Raw genomic sequence first — 25,000 nt, 5'->3', positions numbered from 1 at the left:
AGATACCTTAAGAACATAAGAAGGAACACTGCAGCAGGCCTACTAGCGCATGGAAAAATAAAAACAGAAGCGAGGCAGGTTAGTCTAAGTCACCTACCGGCTTAAGCTAATGACCCAACCTATATAATATATTATATATATATATATATATATATATATATATATATATATATATATATATATATATATATATATATATATATTATATATACATATATACACACACACACACATATATATATATATATATATATATATATATATATATATATATATATATATATATATATATATATATATATATATATGTCGTGCCGAATATGTAAAACTGGTCAATTAGCAAGAGCTCATTTAAAATTAAGTCCTTTCTAAAATTTTCTCTTATACGTTTAAAGATATATTTTTTCATTAATGTGGATGTAAAAATTTATAATTTTGCACCAAAAGGAACTTAGAAAACTTACCTAACCTTATTATAACAAGAGCAATTTATTTTAGCCTAACCCAACTAAATATATTTTAGACTTGTTTACAATAATTTAATACTAAACAAACACAGTGAAATATATTTTTTTCGTTAGGTTAAGAATGATTTTGGCGAAATTATTACATACACAAATTTTCACTTGTCCTATATGGCAAGATGAACGTTGCTATTTAATCCAAGATCGCAAGTTCTGCCTATTCGGCACGATATATATATATATATATATATATATATATATATATATATATATATATATATATATATATATATATATATATATATATATATCGTGCCGAACAGGTAAATCTATTTTGGCTTCAACAGCAATGCTCTTCTTACCGAATAAGGCAAGTGATAATTTCACCAAAATTATTCTGAACCTAACGAAAAAAGAATATTTCATTGTGTTTGTTTATTATTAAATTATTGTAAACTTATCTAACATATATTTAGTTGGATTAGGTTTAATTAAATTGCGCTTGGTATAATATCGCTAGGTAAGTTTTCTAAGGTTCTTTTGGTACAAAATTATTAATTTTTATATTAACATAGATGAAAAAATATGTCTTTAAACGTACAAGAGAAAATTTTAGAAAGGACTTAATTTTAAACGAGTTCTTGCAAACTGACCAATTTTACCTATCAAGGAACTTTGATAATGTGAGAAATCACGAAAGTGCTTGGAATTTCACCATTTTTTTTCGCAGTGCTTATTCTGCATTATATATATATATATATATATATATATATATATATATATATATATATATATATATATATATATATATATATATATATATATAATGTATATATATATATATGTCGTGCCGAATATGCAAAACTGGTCAATTAGCAAGAACTCATTTAAAATTAAGTCCTTTCTAAAATTTTCTCCTATACGTTTAAAGATATATATTTTTTCATTAATGTTAATGTAAAAATTTTTAATTTTGCACCAAAAGAATCTTAGAAAACTTGCCTAACCTTATTATAACAAGAACAATTTATTTTAGCCTAACCCAACTAAATATATTTTAAATACGTTTATAATAATTTAGTACTAAACAAACACAATCAAATATAGTTTTTTCGTTAGGTTCAGAATGAATTTGGCGAAATTATTGCATACACAATTTTTCACTTGTCCTATATGGCAAGATGAGCGTTGCTATTTAAGCCAAGATCGCAAGTTCTGCCTATTCGGCACGACATATATATATATATATATATATATATATATATATATATATATATATATATATATATATATATATATATATATATATATATATATATATATATGTATACACATGTCGTGCCGAATATGTAAAACTGGTCAGTTAGCAAGAACTCATTTAAAATTAAGTCGTTTTTGAAATTTTCTCTTATACGTTTAAAGATATATTTTTTTCATCAATGTTAATGTAAAAATTTATAATTTTGGACCAAAAGAATCTTAGAAAACTTACCTAACCTTATTATAACAAGTGCAATTTATTTTAGCCTAACCCAACTAAATATATTTTAAATACGTTTACAATAATTTAGTACTAAACAAACACAATCAAATATATTTTTTTCGTTAGGTTCAGAATGATTTTGGCGAAATTATTGCATACACAAATTTTCACTTGTCCTATATGGCAAGATGAACGTTGCTATTTAAGCCAAGATCGCAAGTTCTGCCTATTCGGCACGACATTATATATATATATATATATATATATATATAGTGTATGTGTGTGTGTGTGTGTGTGTGTGCTCACCTAGTTGAGGTTGCAGGGGGTCGAGTCCTAGCTCCTGGCCCCGCCTCTTCACTGGTCGCTACTAGGTCACTCTCCCTGAGCCGTGTGTGTTATTATTATTATGTGGAAATTATTATTGCTATATGAAGGAACACAGATTAAAACGTGAAGGTTATGGTTTATGCGTCAGGGAAAAATCACCTGCCACGTGTTGCTGTGGTAAAATGAGCCGGTGAGGAGTGCAGGTGAACATGTGGTGGTGTCAGGTTCGTCAGGAAATAGCAAAGTGTCTCATGACAATGGTCTTTGTCAGGTTCTGGCCCGCTCAATGATTGTTACTAGCATACACAGTGCCTTTGCTCCCTCTCTCATGACCATGGAGAGATGTTATCTGCGCTCACCTCCTTCAAGGTATCTAATTCACATAGCAGTTTCTTCACCACCTCCTCGGTTGTGCGTTTTGTCTAGCACTTGCTGGTGTACTCTTTACCCCCCCCCCCCCCGCCCGGTTTGCTTAGGAAAACTCTAGAAGAAATTAATCAAAGATATATATAAAATACGTATCAGTGATTAAACGACTACTGGTTTACCGGTGATGGCATCGTTCATTAGAAAACCAGGGTCAACATGCCCATGCACTCTGCCGAAGGCCCAGACTCGTGGAAACTACATGTTCATCAGTAACTGCAAGAAACCTTTTTCCACGTGCCTTAAGTATACTATGGAGAATGAGCCTGGACACGGGTGTCATCCCACAGTCGCTAAAAACAACGGATATAGGCCCACTGCATTAAAGGGAAAACAAAGCAATAATAAAGAATTAGCGCTAACGTCCCACGTTATACAAATGTTTGAAAAGGTTCTAAATAGCTTGACTGCCAACCACTTGGATTCACAACAGTTGTACAATCCAGGGCAACATGGGTTTAGAGCAGGTTGCTCCTGCCTCTTGCAGCTACTTGGAGCATTATGGCATGCTTCTTAGATGCAGTGGACAAACAGAATGCAGATGTAGTATCAAAGGTAAGGTAGGTAGGTACACAGATTTTTGCAATAGCCTTCAATAAGGACGATCATGGCGTGATAGCGCAAAAAAATGCGTATTAAAGGAATAACTGGAAAAGTGGGCAGATGGATCTGTAATTTTCTAATCATCAGAACACAAAGAGTAGGTAAACCGAATTAAGTCAGAGGCTGCCACAGTGAAAAGCTCTGTGCCACAACATCCAAGCACTCGCCCCCATCCCTTTCCTCATCCTCATATCAGACGATACAACAAATTCTAACCATCAATAGAGTGAAACACTAATGTGAAGGACTTGGGTGCGATAATGTCAGAGGATCTCACCTTCAAAGCTCACAACAATGTCACATCTTACGACAGTTCTCTAAACTCTTAGAAAATATCGAATTGTTGTTCCTGTTCTAGAGACACACACAAAAACAGAGTAAATCTATGTAATAATGAAAGTAATAATAATAATAATGAAAAGGTACGCAACAATAAGGAAAATAATGCTTGTGATGGATGGTGAAGGTGAGGGGTAGCTCAGCCCTACCTCACACGGAGGGTGGAGCATCAGAGCGCAGGATGGGAAGTTCAGCCCTGCCTCACACGATGATTGGAGTATTAGTGCAGGAGGGGCAGCTTAGCCCTGCCTCACAAGGAGGTTGAAGCATCAGAGTGCAGGAGGGGCAGCCCAGCCCTGCCTCACAGTGACACTACAAACCTCACAAACAACACCCTCAGTTAATATCTCTTAAGAAAATCACTGAATATTAAAATCATCTACTCTTTCCATCTTTCTCACTTTAAAAATGACATGTAGAATTACGTAGTGTAATGTTTATGTACACAAGCAGGATTTTAAATTTAAACATGACATTTGTAACTGACTTAAAGAAATTATAATTGTTTTGTATATTCTTATGTGATACGTAATAATATATGGGTCTATACAAGTTTTATCATGTACTTGTAGAAATAAAGATTATTACTCTCTCTCTACATGTGTAAAATCCTTAGCTCTAGGAATTACAAATCGAAAAACACTACACACGCACATTCTCTCTCTCTCTTTCTCTTTCTATCTCTCTCTCTCTCTCTCACACATACACTACATAGGCTATATGTGCTTCTCAAGAAACAATTTAGTTTTCCATTAAGCGTGTAAGTGGACACCCTACGGGACTCCCTCGCCAAGTTTTAATGTGTTCCAGCAAGACGCTGCTCCCACTGTTGCCACCACCAGCTCTACCACCACCAGCTCTACCACCACCACCACCATTACTACCATCACCGCACTAATACCAAAGGATGGTCAGTGTCACTCATCTCAGCCTCTCACGAGCACATATCTCTTCTAGTTTATAAATTAAATACAGATACTTCTACTATTACTACTACGTATACAACCACCTGGGCATCTTGAAGATGTGTTGCAATACCTGGGTATCTAACACGTGTGCAACAATTATTCATCATATTTATCTTATCATCCTGTCGGTATTCCATACCACTAATGAAGCGAGACAGCAATGTAGTGAAAGTCTTTTGTAAAGTTTTTCGACAGGATGCGCTCAGCAGCTGGGCGTCCACATGCCATTTTCTTCAGTTTGTTTACAGCCTCCATGTGCTTTGCATCTCTTTGGATTCTGTCTGGAAACTATCTCAAGTTTCAAACATTTTAAAGTTATTATAAGCTTTCGTTTATTAAAGACTTACTTTACTTTCTCATTATTACAGCCCAAACAGGACTCACTTTCTGATAATTTCTAGAGATCTATCATGGAACATGAAATGAATAATGGTGCCTCCAGCCAACAGTGGAAGTCTTAGTCTTCCTCGGGGACCCAATCAAGGATTCTTACCTCCCTCCTGGAGGGAGTGAGGAGGCGAGATGTGAAGGTGTGTACTTCAAGACCTGGGCGAGTGGTTCCCAATCGATCGTGAGTATGAATAATGGACTCTCAAAAATATCATTTAGAAATCTATGAACGCTACGGCAAGAAATCATGATTAAAAATGGGTTTTGTAATAATAATAATAATAATAATAATAATCTTTATTTCTATAAGTACATGATACAACTTATACAGACCATAGCTGATATCAATAACATACTATATAGAAAGCCCCTGGTTATACAGAACATTTCGGATAACTTAGCCTAATCTTGTCCCCCATGATGCGACCCACATCAGTCGACTAACACCCAGGTACCTACTTACTACTAGGCGAACAGTGATAGCAGGTGTAAGGAAACATGCCCAATGTCTCCACCCGTCTATTAGTTCGATGGCGGAATGTTAAGATAATTAAAGGCTTGTTCGACAGTCTTACATTAACAGTGTTTATAGTCATGCTGGTGGTGTACACATGATGGGCCTGACACTGTCGTGGGAGTGGTAAGGCAGCATCCGGCAGCAGGTAGAGATGACTGTTGCCATGGTAACATCTCATGCCGCCGCCCTCACACACTCTGTAATGCTTCCTCACCCGGAGTTCAACCACGCCCTGTATCCGTGTTGCCACGCCCTCTGTCTGGGTAACCACGCCCTCTCCTAACGCCTTATGAAAGCAAAATCACCGATTTCAAGCGTCGTCCTCGGAGATACTCACCTCCTGTCCCAAGAGATGACCAGTACTCACCCCAACGAAGACCAGTACTCAACCTAGAGATGGTTAGTATTCACCCCACGACCAGTACTCACCCCCAGAGAAAACCAATACTCAACCTAGAGATGGTTAGTATTCATCCCAGAAAGAGAGAGAGAGAGAGAGAGAGAGAGAGAGAGAGAGAGAGAGAGAGAGAGAGAGAGAGAGAGAGAGAGGAGAGAGAGAGGAGACAGAGAGAGGAGACAGAGAGAGGAGACAGAGAGAGGAGACAGAGAGAGGAGACAGAGACAGAGACAGAGAGAGAGACAGACAGACAGAGAGACAGAGAGAGAGAGAGAGAGAGAGAGAGAGAGAGAGAGAGAGAGAGAGATAATCACTATGCACCCCACTACTCTCCCCTGGAGAAGTCCACCACTCCCCGGTGAACGCTCAACTCCCCTCCCAAAAAGTGGTGATCCCCATGTTGGTGTTTTAATAGAATAACAGTGAGCGTGTGCTGTCTCCCCGCTAATCACCCTCCCCCGCCGGTGCTCCCCTGCTCCCTCGGGACCAGTTATGGGGTGAGACACCGAGGGGAAAGGGGAAGGATGGGAGACGACGTGAAGAGATGGGAGCAAGGTGGGAGATGGGATGCTGGAGATGGAGAGAATGGTTAAGCGGAAATGATGTGAAGTGATGGGGAAACGGAGAGGGAGAGAGAGAGAGAGAGAGAGAGAGAGAGAGAGAGAGAGAGAGAGAGAGAGAGAGAGAGAGAGAGGGAGAGAGAGAGAGAGAGAGAGAGAGAGTAGCATCAATGTTATTTTCCTCGTCGAAGATGGCACTTCATGTCCCTCATTATACATCCACCATCCCTTCATTCCATCCTCCAAGAAGATATAAACAAAGTTTTCCAGTGGGCAACGGTAAACAATATGATGTTCAATGAGGACAAATTCCAACTACTCCGTTATGGAAAACTGGAGGAGATAATAACTAGAACAGAGTATACTACAGACTCTGGCCATACAATAGAGCGGAAAAACAATGTAAGGGACCTGGGAGTAGTAATGTCTGAGGATCTCACTTTCAAGGGTCACAACAGTGCCACAATCGCACGTGCAAAGAAAATGATAGGATGGATAATGAGAACGTTCAAAACGAGAGATGCCAAGCCAATGATGATCCTTTTCAATCACTTTTTCTATCTAGGCTGGAATACTGCTGTACATTAACATCTCCATTTAAAGCAGGTGAAATCGCAGATCTAGAGAGTGTACAGAGATCCTTTACTGCACGTATAAGTTCTGTCAAGCACCTTAACTACTGGGAACGCTTAGAAGCACTTGACTTGTACTCGTTGGAACGCAGGAGGGAGAGATATATCATAATCTACACTTGGAAAATCCTGGAAGGAATGGTCCCAAATCTGCACACAGAAATCACTCCCTACGAAAGTAAAAGACTGGGCAGGCGATGCAAAATGCCCCCAATTAAAAGTAGGGGCGCCATTGGTACACTAAGGGAAAACACCATAAGTGTCCGGGGCCCAAGACTGTTCAACAGCCTCCCATCAAGCATTAGGGGAATTGCCAATAAACCCCTGGCTGCCTTCAAGAGAGAGCTGGACAGATACCTAAAGTCATGCCGGATCAGCCGGGCTGTGGCTCGTACGTTGGGCTGCGTGCGGCCAGCAGTAACAGCCTAGTTGGTCAGGCCCTGATCCATCGGGAGGCCTGGTCATGGACCGGGCCGCGGGGGCGTTGATCCCCGGAATAACCTCCAGGTAACCTCCCTTCCTATCTCCCTCTGTCTCCTCTCCTTTCACTCCTCGTCCCTATCCCCGTTTTCTATCATAAAAAAGGATAGCAACAATTTTGCCAAATTCTCTCTCTCTCTCTCTCTCTCTCTCTCTCTCTAGTTCGTTACTGTCGTTGCAGTCTTCATCATTACCACAGGTCCTGGTCTAAGATTCACTACCCTTCACTTCAACCATCACTCAAACATCAGTAATTGTCCTGTGTCTCCCCTCTCCCCATCTCTCCTTGCCTACCATCACTCACTCCTCCACCCACTCCATCAACTACTCCACTCACTTAACCATTATCTCCATCACAGCCCTCTACTCACTCCATCAACTACTTCACTCACTCAACCATCTACATCACCCACTCCATTAACAACTACATTACCCACTTCACCCACTCCATCAACCACTTCACTCACTCAGTCATCATCTCCATCACACACTCTTATTACTAACTCCATTAACCACTTCACCCACTCCACCTACTCCATCAACCACTCTACCCAAGCCCCCAGTATCCTCCACCCCCCCCCCCCCTTCCCTCCAGGAACCGAAGTCACTACCCGGGGTACATCGTAGCTCACTAGTGAGAACATATGACTCACAATAGTAAGATCCCAGGTTCGACTCTATTAGGAACACAGGTGTAGTCTAGTGGTCTGCACACCTGGCTGTAGCATAATAACAAAGAATGAGCAAAAGGCAGCAGAGTAAATACTTATATATTCCCTTTATCAAACAGAAAGCAATAATATATACAATATTTACAGAGGATATGTACAGAAAAGGAAACTGCAAGCAAGAGAGACAGTGAGAACCATGACCCATATATGGGTTACTCTCCTGCTGCCCATACCCACCTAGTAGTAAAAATAGGTACCTGTTTATTAGTCCATTGTTAGAAACTCCAGTCTTTTTGAAATGCCATATCTTTTATATAAAAAACCACTCCATTTCCTAGTAAGAAAACTCCACTAACTGCTGGAAGTATTCAGGTGTTGAAAATAAATGTCTGTGTACCTAATGATGGTTACTGAAAAAAAACTCATTACGCCTGGCCAAAAGCTCGTCGCAGATAATTACCAAAGCTAATCTACGATATTCGTGCAAATTAACGAAGTTCATCGAGACAGATTCTGCAGTTCAATACTTGGCTAAATGTTGCACTCAGATCAAAGATTTAAATGACATACAGATATATATAAATATAAATATATATATATATATATATATATATATATATATATATATATATATATATATATATATATATATATATATATATATATATAGAGAGAGAGAGAGAGAGAGAGAGAGTTGGTACGGGGAACTCAAACACGACAAATTAAAACAAATGACAGCAGGTATACCAATGTACCACGAGGAATCAATAATGAGATCATCCACCATGTTGCATTTATTCCACACACAAACACACACAGACCTGTATCACTAACGTGTATAGTATGCAAGGTCATGGAGAAGATCATCAGGAGGAGAGTGGTGGAGCACCTGGAAAGAAACAAGTGTATAATTGACAACCAGCACGGTTTCAGGGAGGGAAAATCCTGTGTCACAAACCTACTAGAGTTTTATGACAAGGTGACAGAAGTAAGGGGTGGATCGACTGCATTTTTTTTGACTGCAAGAAGGCCTTCGACACAGTTCCTCACAAGAGGTTACTGCAAAAGCTAGAGGATCAGGCACACATAACAGGAAAGGCACTGCAATGGATAAGAGAATACCTTACAGGGAGGCAACAACGAGTCATGGTACGTGACGAGGTGTCAAAGTGGGCGCCTGTGACAAGCGGGGTTCCACAGGGGTCAGTCCTAGGACCTGTGCTGTTCTTGGTATATGTGAATGACATAACGGAAGGGATAGACTCAGAAGTGTCCTTGTTTGCGGACGATGTGAAGTTAATGAGAAGAATCAAATCGGATGAGGATCAGGCAGGACTACAAAGAGACCTGGACAGGCTACAAGCCTGGTCCACCAGCTGGCTCCTTGAGTTTAACCCTGCCAAATGCAAAGTCATGAAGATTGGGGAAGGGCAAAGAAGACCGCAGACACAATATAGTTTAGATGGCCAAAGTCTGCAAACCTCACTCAAGGAAAAAGATCTGGGGGTGAGTATAACACCGAGCATATCTCCTGAGGCGCACATCAATCAGATAACTGCTGCAGCATACGGGCGCCTGGCAAACCTGCGGATAGCGTTCCGATACCTCAGTAAGGAGTCGTTCAAGACTCTGTATACCATTTACGTCAGGCCCATACTGGAGTATGCAGCACCACTTTGGAATCCACACATAGTCAAGCACGTCAAGAAATTAGAGAAAGTGCAAAGGTTTGCAACAAGACTAGTGCCAGAGCTACGGGGATTGTCCTACGAAGAAAGGTTGAGGGAAATCGGCCTGACGACACTGGAGGCCAGGAGGGTCAGGGGAGACATGATAACGACATATAAAATACTGCGCGGAATAGACGAGGTGGACAAAGACGGGATGTTCCAGAGATGGGACACAGACACAAGAGGTCACAATTGGAAGTTGAAGACTCAGATGAATCAAAGGGATGTTAGGAAGTATTTCTTCAGTCATAGAGTAGTCAAGCCGTGGAATAGCCTAGAAAGTGTAGTGGAGGCGGGAACCATACATAGTTTTAAGGCGAGGTATGATAAAGCTCATGGAGCAGGGAGAGAGAGGACCTAGTAGCAATCAGTGAAGAGGCGGGGCCAGGAGCTATGAATCGACCCCTGCAACCACAAATAGGTGAGTACACACACACACACAATCATATATATATATATATATACATGTCGTGCCGAATAGGCAGAACTTGCGATCTTGGCTTAAATAGCAACGTTCATCTTGCCATATAGGACAAGCGAAAATTTGTGTATGCAATAATGTGTTTGTTTAGTATTAAATTATTGTAAACAAATCTAAAATATATTTAGTTGGGTTAGGCTAAAATAAATTGCTCTTGTTATAATAAGGTTAGGTAAGTTTTCTAAGATTCTTTAGGTGCAAAATTAAAAATTTTTTACATTAACATTAATGAAAAAAATATATCTTGAAACGTATAAGAGAAAATTTTCGAAAGGACTTAATTTTAAATGAGTTTTTGCTAATTGACCAGTTTTACATATTCGGCACGACATTATATATATATATATATATATATATATATATATATATATATATATATATATATATATATATATATATATATATATATATATATATATATATATATATAAATAATGGGTCTAGCTCCGTGGTAAAGTACTGTGGACTGATACAGAGTTAGCAGGTTCGAGTCCTGCTGTGGACGTAAAGACAATGTTTGTATATATAATGTATTTGTGTGTGTGAGGATGGGGGTACAGTTTTACAAGCTAAGAGGTGCTACTGTACCTCAGGTCTGTTACTGTACCTTTTATTTCCAAGTCTGGCTAAAATATTTTTGTTATGAGGTAACCTTAACATCCGAGGATGCGAGTCACAGGAGGCGACCAACACATGCGTGTGGAGACTTGCCAATACGTCTCGCCCTATCAGAGATTCCAACCAAAGACCTTTCGCTTGGGAACCGTATGGTCAGCCAATGAATTTATGTAAGGGTAAATAAGCGACTGTTAGGTAAACACTGTGGTACTGGAACCACTATAATAGAACTTTGACTAGTTTACTGTGCACCTCATATCCTGTGGGCGGTAGCGCAAGAGTATATGGATAACACAAAAGGCCTAGGAACTAGGCCCCAAAAGGGTTAACAGCCTAAGAACCAATTGTGTGGCAATGACACCACTATACTTAGCACCACTCTGTGGCACTATAGCCATTTGCATTGAACCCAGATCGGTCAGTTGTGAGCCGAGAGTATTGGCACTGAACTACGCCACCCAAACATTTTTCTAAATATCTAACTGCCGTGACAGGGCCAAGCTGGAGAGTGTTAATAACATTTTAGAGGGTGGACCAACGCGGCGGCAACAGATTTAACGAGTGCCCCGGGGGAAAGGGAAACTGCTAATTGGATTGTTTCCCTGTCGCCTCGCCTCAAACTGCTCGTTACCGGTGGTTGGGGCTTGTTATCGCTCACTCTCTGCCTCCTAGTCTTCCCCTCTAACCCCTTCCCCATGACCCATCCACCAACCAGAGGGGGATGAGGGCCGGTCCCCCAACCCTTCATAACAAATGGGAGATGACTAGTTGACTGGTCGTCCATCAACAGAGAGAGAGAGAGAGAGAGAGAGAGAGAGAGAGAGAGAGAGAGAGAGAGAGAGAGAGAGAGAGAGAGAGAGAGAGAGAGAGAGAGAGAGCCTATTCCCTATCTGTATGTTTCATAATATAAAGGTTTTCAAATGAGCTGAGGTGCACACCTCTTAGCTTATAAATAAAGTAGGAACTCTTAGTTTAATCCTGCAAAACCCTTGTGTAAATGAGAGAGAAAGAGAGAGTAGTGAAACACGATATATAAAAATGAACTGTTAAGTCTCATTCTTCACCTGGTGTTGTACGCACATACACAAGGCAGTGGGCAACGGTAAACATTATGATGTTCAATGAGGACAAATTCCAACTACTTCGTTATGGAAAACTGGAGGAGATAATAACTAGAACAGTGTACTACAGACTCTGGCCATACAATAGAGCGGAAAAGTAATGTAAGGAACCTGGCGGTAGTAATGTCTGAGGATCTCACTTTCAAGGATGACATCAGTGCCACGATCGCACGTGCAAAGAAAATGATAGGATGGATAATGAGAACGTTCAAAACGAGAGATGCCAAGCCAATGATCCTTTTCAAATCACTTCTCTCTAGGCTGGAATACTGCTGTACATTAACATCTCCATTCAAAGCAGGTGAAATCGCAGATCTAGAGAGTGTACAGAGATCCTTTACTGCACGTATAAGTTCTGTCAAGCACCTTAACTAAAGCACCTTAACTACTGGGAACGCTTGGAAGCACTTGACTTGTACTCGCTGGAACGCAGGAGGGGGAGATATATTATAATCTACACTTGGAAAATCCTGGAAGGAATGGTCCCAAATCTGCACAGAGAAATCACTCCCTACGAAAGTAAAAGACTGGGCAGGCGATGCAAAATGCCCCCAATAAAAAGAGCATAGGCAATGGGGTCGAAGAGGTATGGGGTAGGTTTAAAAATGTAGTGTTAGAGTGTTCAGCGGAAGTTTGTGGTTACAGGAAAGTGGGTGCAGGAGGGAAGAGGAGCGATTGGTGGAATGATGATGTAAAGAGAGTAGTAAGGGAGAAAAAGTTAGCATATGAGAAGTTTTTACAAAGTAGAAGTGATGCAAGGAGGGAAGAGTATATGGAGAAAAAGAGAGAAGTTAAGAGAGTGGTGAAGCAATGTAAAAAGAGAGCAAATGAGAGAGTGGGTGAGATGTTATCAACAAATTTTGTTGAAAATAAGAAAAAGTTTTGGAGTGAGATTAACAAGTTAAGAAAGCCTAGAGAACAAATGGATTTGTCAGTTAAAAATAGGAGAGGAGAGTTATTAAATGGAGAGTTAGAGGTATTGGGAAGATGGAAGGAATATTTTGAGGAATTGTTAAATGTTGATGAAGATAGGGAAGCTGTGATTTCGTGTATAGGGCAAGGAGGAATAACATCTTGTAGGAGTGAGGAAGAGCCAGTTGTGAGTGTGGGGGAAGTTCGTGAGGCAGTAGGTAAAATGAAAGGGGGTAAGGCAGCCGGGATTGATGGGATAAAGATAGAAATGTTAAAAGCAGGTGGGGATATAGTTTTGGAGTGGTTGGTGCAATTATTTAATAAATGTATGGAAGAGGGTAAGGTACCTAGGGATTGGCAGAGAGCATGCATAGTTCCTTTGTATAAAGGCAAAGGGGATAAAAGAGAGTGCAAAAATTATAGGGGGATAAGTCTGTTGAGTGTACCTGGTAAAGTGTATGGTAGAGTTATAATTGAAAGAATTAAGAGTAAGACAGAGAATAGGATAGCAGATGAACAAGGAGGCTTTAGGAAAGGTAGGGGGTGTGTGGACCAGGTGTTTACAGTGAAACATATAAGTGAACAGTATTTAGATAAGGCTAAAGAGGTCTTTGTGGCATTTATGGATTTGGAAAAGGCGTATGACAGGGTGGATAGGGGGGCAATGTGGCAGATGTTGCAAGTGTATGGTGTAGGAGGTAGGTTACTGAAAGCAGTGAAGAGTTTTTACGAGGATAGTGAGGCTCAAGTTAGAGTATGTAGGAAAGAGGGAAATTTTTTCCCAGTAAAAGTAGGCCTTAGACAAGGATGTGTGATGTCACCGTGGTTGTTTAATATATTTATAGATGGGGTTGTAAGAGAAGTAAATGCGAGGGTCTTGGCAAGAGGCGTGGAGTTAAAAGATAAAGAATCACACACAAAGTGGGAGTTGTCACAGCTGCTCTTTGCTGATGACACTGTGCTCTTGGGAGATTCTGAAGAGAAGTTGCAGAGATTGGTGGATGAATTTGGTAGGGTGTGCAAAAGAAGAAAATTAAAGGTGAATACAGGAAAGAGTAAGGTTATGAGGATAACAAAAAGATTAGGTGATGAAAGATTGAATATCAGATTGGAGGGAGAGAGTATGGAGGAGGTGAACGTATTCAGATATTTGGGAGTGGACGTGTCAGCGGATGGGTCTATGAAAGATGAGGTGAATCATAGAATTGATGAGGGAAAAAGAGTGAGTGGTGCACTTAGGAGTCTGTGGAGACAAAGAACTTTGTCCTTGGAGGCAAAGAGGGGAATGTATGAGAGTATAGTTTTACCAACGCTCTTATATGGGTGTGAAGCGTGGGTGATGAATGTTGCAGCGAGGAGAAGGCTGGAGGCAGTGGAGATGTCATGTCTGAGGGCAATGTGTGGTGTGAATATAATGCAGAGAATTAGTAGTTTGGAAGTTAGGAGGAGGTGCGGGATTACCAAAACTGTTGTCCAGAGGGCTGAGGAAGGGTTGTTGAGGTGGTTCGGACATGTAGAGAGAATGGAGCGAAACAGAATGACTTCAAGAGTGTATCAGTCTGTAGTGGAAGGAAGGCGGGGTAGGGGTCGGCCTAGGAAGGGTTGGAGGGAGGGGGTAAAGGAGGTTTTGTGTGCGAGGGGCTTGGACTTCCAGCAGGCATGCGTGAGCGTGTTTGATAGGAGTGAATGGAGACAAATGGTTTTTAATACTTGACGTGCTGTTGGAGTGTGAGCAAAGTAACATTTATGAAGGGATTCAGGGAAACCGGCAGGCCGGACTTGAGTCCTGGAGATGGGAAGTACAGTGCCTGCACTCTGAAGGAGGGGTGTTAATGTTGCAGTTTAAAAACTGTAGTGTAAAGCACCCTTCTGGCAAGACAGTGATGGAGTGAATGATGGTGAAAGTTTTTCTTTTTCGGGCCACCCTGCCTTGGTGGGAATCGGCCAGTGTGATAATAAAAAAAAAAAAGTAGGGGCGCCATTGGTACACTAAGGGAAAACACCATGTGTCCGGGGCCCAAGACTGTTCAACAGCCTCCCATCAAGCATTAGGGGAATTGCCAATAAACCCCTGGCTGCCTTCGAGAGAGAGCTGGACAAATACCTAAAGTCAGTGCCGGATCAGCCGGGCTGTGGCTCGTACGTTGGACTGCGTACGGCCAGCAGTAACAGCCTAGTTGATCAGGCCCTGATCCATCGGGAGGCCTGGTCATGGACCGGGCCGCGGGGGCGTTGATCCCCGGAATAGCCTCCAGGTAAGGCAAGGTTACTCAGACAAGGTAGATTATAGACTGTCTTCAGAGATAAAACTGTATCCAGCTGAAACCGGAGAGGTTCATTTGCATGTTCTTCCCCCTTCCCCCGGGAAATATTGGAGCCACGTCAGCTCCTGCCAACACTACAGTGAACGGTATCACCGTTTAAGTCACCACAAACAAACATTTAATGTTATCACACGAATATTTAGGGCAAGTAACTGCATTCAAGACTTGAAACTCAGTAGATAACTTTAAATTACCTAATTCCCTTGATGTACGTGATATATATATATATATATATATATATATAGATATATATATATATATATATATATATATATATATATATATATATATATATATGTATTGCCGAATATGTAAAACTGGTCAATTTGCAAGAACTCATTTAAAATTAAGTCCTTTCTGAAATTTTCTCTTATACGTTTAAATATATATTTTTTTCATTAATGTTAATGTAAAAATTTATAATTTTGCACCAAAAGAATCTTAGAAAACTTACCTAACCTTATTATAACAAGAGCAATTTATTTTAGCATAACCCAACTAAATATATTTTAGATTTGTTTACAATAATTTAATACTAAACAAACACAGTGAAATATATTTTTTTCGTTAGGTTCAGAATGATTTTGGCGAAATTATTGCATACACAAATTTTCGCTTGTCCTATATGGGAAGATGAGGGTTGCTATTTAAGCCAAGATCGCAAGTTCTGCCTATTCGGCACGACATTATATATATATATATATATATACATTATATATATATATATATATATATATATATATTATATATATATATATAACCCAAGACAAGTCATAATAAAGGACTCGAACCGTGATCCATGCAAGTACGTTATCAATAAGTCTCCACTACAACTAATGTATATTTTACCACAATTTAACTTAATTCACCATAAACTTGACAGAACTAACCAGAGGTAGCACTCTGCCACTGGACCACAGTGGCTACAAAAGGACAATAAACCGTATCATGTTGTCAATATATTAATGGTATACAGTACCTACAAGTAAATGAGTAAGGCACATGTTAAGTATCTTTATAATCTTCGAATTTGACTGAAGAAGCCTACTGTGCAGGCGAAATGTTACGGAAATAAAGATAAGTAACTGATGTACACGTCTCAAAATCGTAATTATACGATTGCAAACAAACCAAGGTACGGGCGGTTAGTCTGCAAACGAGTTAGTACGATTTCGTGAGTGATGAAGGCCGGTTTACGGGGACTTAAGGTAGAGTTCACCACAGCCCTGATGGCGGGAGATTCATCTGTAAAAACCTGCATTTGTGGTCACAGTGGGGCACATGCCAACCTTCCTATGGTGTATAAATATTCCTAGCTGGATAAATCTTATTGTAGCCAGCTGACCGAGTAGCTTAAGCATTGGCCTGAAATTTTACGACTTACTTGTCATGGATTCAAACCCCATCCATGCCACGGGCTTGTTGCACACGTGTCTTACTCATCAGGCACACGTGTCTTACTCATCAGGTAATGTTAGCAAGCGCCACTAGATGCGACATCAACCGCCTTTCCCCACCACCACAATTAAATGATAGATCTATATTTTTAGAAACAATAAAAAACTCACACTACCATGGATTGACCAATTCACCAAAAACCCGCGCTCAGCAGCAGAACCTTGTGACGAATTTCCGATCCTGGATCATTGTATACTGTACTTTACAAACATTATCACTCAGTCCACGGCAGGATTCGAACCTGCACACTCTGCATCAAGGTACGCAGTATTTTATCCACACAGCCAGACCGTGCTTTGATGCAGTGTGCGTGCAGGTTCGAATCCTGTTGTCACTGTTACTGTCGTTGTCATTATCAATGTCATTGTCAAGGTAAAACCACTCAATTCAAGGATATTCTATGCACTGTTTTCATATAATATTCCATCACACAGAATCTTACATCAAAAATACTTCATCAGGATGTAAATGATTTAGAAAACCGACAAGCTGAAGAATAAGACACATGTGCAACATTTGGGAATCTTTATTTCGGAAACGTTTTGCCAGTCAGTGGCTTCTTCGGTCCATTACAGAGAAGAACGGTGGAAGATGAGGAGGAGTTTGGGGTAATCAGTCCCTCAGCCTGCGTAACGTGTCTGAAATAAAGATTCCCAAATGTAGCACATGTTTCTGGTTCATGTTAACATGATAGCATTACATTCGCAGTTGCTGCAGATTTATCTACTACACATTCATGCTGCAAACGTCCCGTTCCACAACATCCCAAATGTCTTCGCCAAATTCTGACTATCATCTGCATGTCGCAGCAGGAATCGCGATTCGTCAGACTAGACGACGTTTTTCCAATCTTCATTTGTCCATGTGTCTTGTTCTTCAATATTCCACCACACAGGATATGTTTCTTAAATCAAGTAATGAAGGCTATGAGTCTGAGCTGGGAGAATTAGTGAGGTTGACGAGAATACGGAATACAAGACAGAAACGCAGAATAATGGTTGAAAATGTGACGAGAAGGCAGGAAAAAAAGAGAAATAAGGGATAAGAGCGAGAGGACTGGAGGGAAGAGGAAATGAAGGAAAGAAAAGAAGCAGAAAAGTAGAGGATAGAAAAAAAGGAAATGAAGAATACGTGAGAGAAGAGATATTAAGATAAAAACGGAGAGAACGAAGGGGAAAGCAGAAGAGGGAAGAGCAAGAGTATGAGCGAGATGAAATAAGGGAAGAAGGGAAAGAAAAAGAAAAAAAGAAAAATCGAGGAAGAATATGAGACAGCAGGAAAAGAGATAAAATGAAGGTGAAGAGAGACGGAGAGAGATGGATAAAGCTGAGCGGATATTTGACTGTCGGTAATCAATCAAAGGTCGGATGTTTAAAGTGAGCAGTGCAGGGCCAGGGAGATGAGCCTAGAGGCAGTGCAGGGTGAGGGAGGTGGGTCTAGAGTCAGTGTAGGGTCGGGGAGACGAGTCTAGCAACAGAGCAGGACCAGGGAGATGAGCCTAGGGGCAGTACAGTCAGGGAGGCGAGCTAGCAGCAGTGTAGGATTAGGGAGATGAGTCTAGCAGCAGTGCTGAAGGGTCTGGAAGGGTAAAACTAGCGGCAGTGGAGGGTCTAGAAGGGTGAGTCTAGGACAGTGCAGAGTCTGGAAGGGTGAGACTAGCAGCAGTACAGGGTCTGGAAGGGTAAGACTAGCAGCAGTGCAGGGTCGGGGAAGACATACCATCCTGCTTATTGAAGTGTAAAATATTTACTCAGAAAATTTATAAATTCTGAACGAACTATTTGTCTTGCAAAAGAAAAAATGAAAATGCAATGTAATCTCTTTAGTATTTCATTAAAGCTTATTAAGTATTTTTTTATTGAAGTTAAATTATTTTTTCTAGGATAAGATTTTTAATTTTGTTTACAAGTGAGTTATCGCAGTTGATGCTCACTTTTTTCTGATGCCTATTTTTTCTCATATTTTAAGAGTATATTTATTTTTTGCTGATTGTGTTGCAGTGTATGAGGAACTATATTGAAACCTTTTGTGATATTTGGTAATTTGTAATGAAGATAATGTATTTGGCTAAGACTGTAAGAAAGGTGGGAAGTGGTTTAGGAATGGGAGGTGATGTGTAGCCTGCTGGTGTGTGTGTGTGTGTGTGTTTAGTGATGTGCATCCTAGTGTGTGTTTAGTGATGTATGCCTGGTGTGTGTTTAGTGATGTGTAGCCTGGTGTGTGTTTAGTGATGTATACCTGGTGTGTATAGTGACGTGTAGCCCGGTGTGTGTTTAGTGACACCAAGGTGGACCCAGAGAGTTTTGAGTGAAGCTAGAGTTAATCTGCGAGTTCTTGCTGTTAGAAGCATAAGTGGGTCGGAAGTTGTTGCAAGTTCTAAGAGTGTTCATGGGAATTTTGAAAGTGACCTGGGATTGTACCGAAGAGTGAATGATAGGAGTCATGGGAAAAATCTGTTGAAGAACAATAAGACACGAATTTGAAAGGCCTTGAATAAGGAACTAAGAGAAACTAGAGCTGTCAGAACTGAAAATTTATTTTTATTGTGTGCGCGTGTTTAGAAATTGCTATATGTAATTTTAGTTTAGCTTCTGTATGTTTATGGATTCGTAAAGTTAAAAATCAGAGATAAAAATAACAGGGGTTTAGAAATATGGTAAATATTACTGTTATTTTTTTTTCCGAGGAGGAGAGGAAATGTTATGCTGGGAACCAGCCTGTCCACTCCAGACAGTGTTTCCATGTTCTACTGTACACCGAGGTGTAGGTTGTGGAGAGAGAGACTAACTTAGCTCCCGACAAAACCCAGACAAGAGTAATACCACCAGGATTGGGAACCAACCACCCTAGATCAGGAAATATCTGCATCTTTGAATCGGCCCAATAGATGGCAGTACTGGCGGCTAATCTCTGCTGCAGGCTTCAGATTCAATCTGAAATACTTTAATAAACGAATCTGTAACCTTTCCCCTCTCAAGAAGATAAGTCTAGCAGTATTGTAGGGTTGAGACAAGTCTAGCAGTAGTGTAGGGTCGAGAAGGTGAGTCTAGCAGTAGCATAGGGTCGAGAAGATGAGTCTAGCAGTAATGTAGGGTCGAGAAAATGAGTCTAGAAGTGGTGTAGGGTCAAGGAAATGAGTCTAACAGAGTGAAGTTGGGGAAGTGAGACTACCAGCTGTGTAAAGCCGGGGAGATGGGAAAGGGGGAATCAGAGAGCAGCTAAGAGGAAGTGAGGGCAAAGGGAGGCAATTTTGCAGGTTAGAATAGAGAGGGTAGCAACAGAGGGGTGAGAAAAGAGGGGAACAAAGAAAGAGGTAAGGAAAAAGATGGGAGACGTCACCATTGAGTGAAGGGTTCATTGTGGAGAAGGTTAATACTGAATGGGTTAATATAGGGGTGGGGAAGGTTAATACTGAGTGGGAATTAATACAGAGGTGGGGAAGGTTAATAGTGAATGGGATTAAAATAGGTGGGAAGGAACAATGAGTAGAGGTTAATATATAGGTGGAAAACGTTTATACTGAATGGGGGATAAATGTAGGCTTGGGAGAAATGTTATTATTTACCTGGCGAGGTTAATATTATAGGAATAAAGGCTATTACAAACATTTAATAAGGTTTATGCAATAAATAAAATTAAAACAATATCAAGAGATTATAAATAAATGTGATATCGATTAAATTAATATCTGGATATCTTTATTTGAGTTAGTTTTGCCAACCAGTGGTTTCTTCAATTAACAGAGAGAAACGAAGACAGTACAAGATGAGGTAATCAGTCCCTCAGCCTTGAATAACTATGAACAGAAGAGAGCGGAAGCTGTAATCAGTCTTTCAATACTCAAATAGCTCACACATAGGCCGGTGTTCGGTGCCTGATAACCTCACGTTCCAATGTCTTCTTGTGTATAGTTCTGCAAGGCTGAGAGACTGATTAGCTCATCTAATCTCTTCGCACATCATCTGCACTGAACCGAAAAAAAGCCACTGTTGGCAAAACATCTTCAAATAAGCATATTCAGGAGTTGTACACGTGTCTCTCTTCACCTGCCATTACTGTATACTATTACTGTAATGACAACGGAATGTAATGATCAGCATATAGTGAATGTTGACAGAATTAGCTGAGGTCATTACTGTGTTGTAATCCTTTGTATTTTTTGTTGTTAATGAGATGAAAACCTAGGTAAGATTTATCTTTCGTAAAGCTGTGTTTACCTCTCACAACTCTGGGCCTGTACCCGTTGTGCGTAAATTGCACAAAGAAAAAAAAAGAGAATAAAAATATGGGTGTGAATCAGTGAGCAAGAGTGGTTGATGTATACTGATGAAGTCACATACATTTCTTTTGGAAAACGTTTCGCCACAAGTGGGTTCTTCAGTCCTAGTACAAAGACAACTAAGAAACGAGTACAGTGGTGGGGGGTCAGGTGGCAAGTTAAGAGTGTCGAGTGGCTGATGCAGCTCAAGGACTAGTGGATTTTCGATCCTTCATTCACTAGGCGCGAAACACGCTACGAGAAGAATGACTACAACAGAGTGATCTGTAAAATATTTGTATTGATTATTTTAACCTAAATATACATTTATCTATCCATTTATAAATCTATATACTGCTGTGGGCAGCATAAAACCACAAAAGACCCAAGACCCAAAGCATGAAGCACAGCAAATATTAAAAATTAGAGTAATGAGTCACACTAAAAACCAAATCAGGAGTAAAAAAAAAATCATCAAAAGTAGCAACAATTTTCAAAACCACAGCAAAGCCCAGTAAGAACCAAAAATCACAGCACAAGCTACAGTCAAGGACCAAACATCACAAGCTACAGGCAAGTACCAAACACTATAGCACAAGCTACAGTCAAGGACCAAACATCACAAGCTACAGGCAAGTACCAAACACTATAGCACAAGCTACAGTCAAGGACAAAACATCACAAGCTACAGGCAAGTACCAAACACTATAGCACAAGCTACAGTTAAGGACCAAACATCACAGTACAAGATAGTCAAACACCAAACACCGCAGCACATAGCATCCATAAAACATCTATCTCTGCTGACAGGCGCAACTGCGGGTTATTATGTTCCCTGAGGGATTAAGGGATCAATACATGCGGGGTGGTCCCTAATTATGTCATCAATGTGATCCTCAGCTTTGTGAGGTTCTCTCCTAATTGGATTTAGTCTCCTCGTCCGTCATCGATTGCTTCCTCCCTCCCTCCCTCACCTCGCTGCTCACCCTGCTTTTTAACGCTCAGATTTTCAAGCCTAGCATCATTTTACTATGATAGCTATTATTATTATTATTATTAATAGTATTATAATTATTATTAACGCTCATTTTCCTTCCTATTCTCATTTTACTATGGTTATTATTATCATTCTTATTATTATAATATGATTTTCATTCCTATCCTCATTTTTACTACAGGTATTATTATTATTATTATTATTATTATTATTGCGATTTTCCATCTTCTGGTAATTTACTTCGGTAATTGTTATCATTATCATCATATTCAACGGAAGGTGCTAAACCCGTATGAGATCAAGGAATGGAAGGTAAGAAAGTTTCATCCAAGGAACACGAGGGCTGCTCCAACTGCTAGGATCAAGAGCTAATAGCCACTTGTAGAATCATTATTTTTTTAAGGTTGTCCTTTAGCGTAGTACAATCTCCATCCATGAACTACACGAGTCTACCCATACAATATATAATAAAAAGAGCGTGGTCTTACCAACGCTTTCCACAACATCCATGTGTCCCGCGGTGCCAGACGTAAGCTTCCTCTTTATGTTATTTTGTTATTAACATTTAACCATACGCTATCTCCAGCGTAATCTAGAATAACATATAACTGTGTAGCTGTTTAGAGGTACAGTAAGGTAAGGTGAGGTTTGTCAGGAAACAGGACCAAGTGTTTCCTGACGCGATCTTAGTCATATGATGACCAGCAGCTGAAGCTTTTGGTCATCTGACCGAGGCCTTCCGCTGGCTTAACGGCACAGAATTTGACGTATTATAATGCGTGAAGAAACAAACGCTCAATTTAAAGACTAGGTGTCTCACTGGACAAAATATATGTAGTAACCGCTAACGTCAGACTACAAAATTCACCTCTTATATCTGCTGTACAATAAAACTTAACTAAAACTTCATACATTATATGACACTTTTTTTTCGTAAACAAAAATATAACAAGATTATGTTTTCACATTTTTAAAGCTACGCTCAACAACTCCTGTGGACGTACGATAACTTCTGTTTTATGTCTGGCAGCAACCTCTAGATCAGTATGACTAGTATCAATACTTAAAAACCTTAATTGAAGATGCACTTTTCAATTCCATTTGAACAAAAAAAACAACAACCCCGCACTGTATAGAGAAGCTTTATAAAATAGCGGGCAGATACTTTGGATTATTACCCTCGAAGGGATATTTACCCAAGAAAACCAAACAACACCAAGCAGTGTGACTTATTTCCAGTGGGGTGCTTTCGTTATCCTCCTCGGAATGTGACCCACAACAGTCTACTAACACCCAGGTACCTATTTATTCTTGGGTGAAAAACAGGACAACAGGTGCTGGGAGATTTGTCTATGCGTCTCGACTTACCCGGAAATGATTTCGGTTGTGAGTCGATTGCTCTAACATTGAGCTAAGAGTCAGTGTGACATTTTCTCCATGAACAGCCGACCCCCACAGATCCCACTGACAGTCTCCCCCAAATCTCCGACTGACAGTCTTACTTCCAAGTCTCCCACTGACAGTCCCCATTAGGCCTCCGACTGACAGTTTCCCCCCCCCCCCAAACCTCCCACTGTCAGTCCGCCTCTTTCCTCCATAGCACCGCCTAGTACAACTCAATTACCACACTAAAATTTTATCAGACACTGCGATTAACCGCTAACGAAGCAACAAAACCGTTCGAAGTAGCAATATAAAAGCGAACATAATTATCGTACACCACAGAGGCAAGGAAGGCGGAGGGAAAAAACTCCACCACCGATGACAGCTCGTATCTTGCAGCTAATTGGGAGAATAGGGAAGCTCATCCCACTAAAGTGGGTGGAACTGGGGAGAAAGTTTTTCGACAGGGCGGAGCAACAAATCGTCAAGAGGAGATTGCAAGTGACAGGTCGATAAGACGAATGACACCACCTCATACCTCAGAGGATGCTTGTCGCACATCTGGCAGGCGTTCACATGCCGGGACGTCGTCTTAAGTCATGCAGAGTTATCCTATAGGGACACAGGATGACGTCTTAAATCATGTGCAGATATTGAATGGGTACAAGGGATGTGTTTACGTATGCAGGGTTACTGTATGAATACAAGAAACGTCGTCCTAAGTCGTATACATATCATATGAGTACACGAGATGTCCACTTAGTCATTTTCTTATCGTCTGTATGGGGACAGGGAATGTCATCTTAGCCACTACAAATTATCATATGAGCATATATGTTAGTCGGCTAATTCTTCAGGGGATCATCACCCCCACGGATCGGCTTTAGACCAGGCTTCCTAAACTGTAACAAATTTTACATGAATAAGAACTATTAAAATTACATAGGAAAGTAAAACTAAGTGTATACTGATTGAAAGTAGAAGTTTGTAATCCTGCCAGAGAGCGGTCAGGAAGTGGAAAAATCTGGACGAGACAGTGGTAGAAGAGGATTCCAGTCACAATTTTAAGAATAGGTACGATACGGCTCATAATGTCTGGGATTAAGTGTGACCGTTTGTAAGCAACTGAGAGGTCGTACGAAAAACCAAGAATCGACCCTTACAATCACAACTTGGTAAATACACGGCACATTCAGACGCGCGCGCGCGCGCACACACACACACGTTAAGTGCAGATATAAACACCAGCGGGAGTAACAGATGCTATCGTAAACACCCTTGACATGACATCCTCTGTGAGGCCACACTGATAGCACCAGCGTCACAGTGCCACACCGATGACACCTGCATCACTGTGCTACACTGATGCCACCAGCATCACAGTGCCACACTGATGTCACCAGCATCACAGTGCCACACTGATGCCACCAGCATCACAGTGCCACACTGATGCCACCAGCA

The 25,000-nt window shown here is 40.5% G+C and overlaps 1 protein-coding gene across 4 annotated transcripts in view; it reads right to left on the bottom strand.

Annotated features, from left to right (window-relative positions):
* eya (eya transcriptional coactivator and phosphatase 2) overlaps positions 1-25,000 on the bottom strand; it is a 427,289-nt gene that overhangs the window by 298,265 nt on the left and 104,024 nt on the right. The gene's annotated exons all lie outside the window — the stretch shown is intronic.

Source organism: Cherax quadricarinatus, chromosome 80 (genome assembly GCF_038502225.1).
Source record: "Cherax quadricarinatus isolate ZL_2023a chromosome 80, ASM3850222v1, whole genome shotgun sequence".
In the NCBI taxonomy this organism is placed as follows: Eukaryota; Metazoa; Arthropoda; class Malacostraca; order Decapoda; family Parastacidae; genus Cherax; species Cherax quadricarinatus.
Note: the sequence above shows the minus strand (reverse complement) of the source record. Positions and strands in the feature narration are given on the sequence as shown.